Source organism: Scomber scombrus, chromosome 15, assembly GCF_963691925.1.
Source record: "Scomber scombrus chromosome 15, fScoSco1.1, whole genome shotgun sequence".
Classification (NCBI taxonomy): Eukaryota; Metazoa; Chordata; class Actinopteri; order Scombriformes; family Scombridae; genus Scomber; species Scomber scombrus.
In genome coordinates, this window is record NC_084984.1 from 27,846,585 (window position 1) to 27,847,605 (window position 1,021).

Sequence of the window (1,021 nt, forward strand, 5' to 3'; positions counted from 1 at the left end):
CCACTGGAGGTCAGCAAAAACAACATATTCAGCTCCTGTTAAATGACTCTTTAAGAACACTGAATCTAAAAAGTTTATATCTGCCTCTTGTGTGTGTGCATGTTTAGCACTTCGAACCTAATATCCATAAAACTGGATTGGGGTGTGTTATGAAGCCTGGAGCTGTGAGCCTCCAGCAGAGATGAGGAGCAGCTGACCTCACTTCTTTCTACTTTCACCCCCCCCATCATTATGTTTAACTTTCACTGATCAGTGACTACACCGATTTACATTTTGAAACATCTCTTGTTCTGTGTTCCATCACCAACGGAAATCAAAACAACAGGAATCATTTTTTGTTGATTCAGAAAAATACAAACACAGATGCCAACATTTAATAAAAATACATTTTGCGTACACTTCTGTGTATCCACACCTTTCATGCATGTGTTAAGGTGTTTAATGTACAAATGTATGGCTCAGTTAAATGAAGTCATAATGGCATTAACTGAACCTACACTAAGTGAAACAAGGTACTCCTCTAGGTTTTGGAAGCACTAGAACACATGCCTGTATGTGTGTTAACCAACACTGCCATATATATATCTGTACTGTTGTTTGTCCTTTTATTGTCATTTCATTTTTTTCTCTTATGTCTTATGTTTATTTTATTGATATGGACCTGTGCATGTGTTTGAAAATAAAGTATTCTTCATCTTCTCCATCATTTTCAGTAGTTTTTCAGGGGCCTGATACAGTTCTGTCATGTGAGCATTTTTTATAGCATCAACGTAAAAAATAAGATACCAACAGAAATAAATAATAAAACGCTGGTGTCATTAGTGACTAAATATGTTTTCTTTTTGTCAGTGAAGAAAGTTGTCTTTATTATTAGACTACGACTTTACTCTGAAGTAAGTCAATATTTGAACCATTAAACTTAAGCTTTGCATACACGTATATTGTAGTCCAAGTGTTAGCTGTGTCCAAAGGTACATTTGAGTAAATATCGACCATATCAGCAGCTATATCTCATCACGCG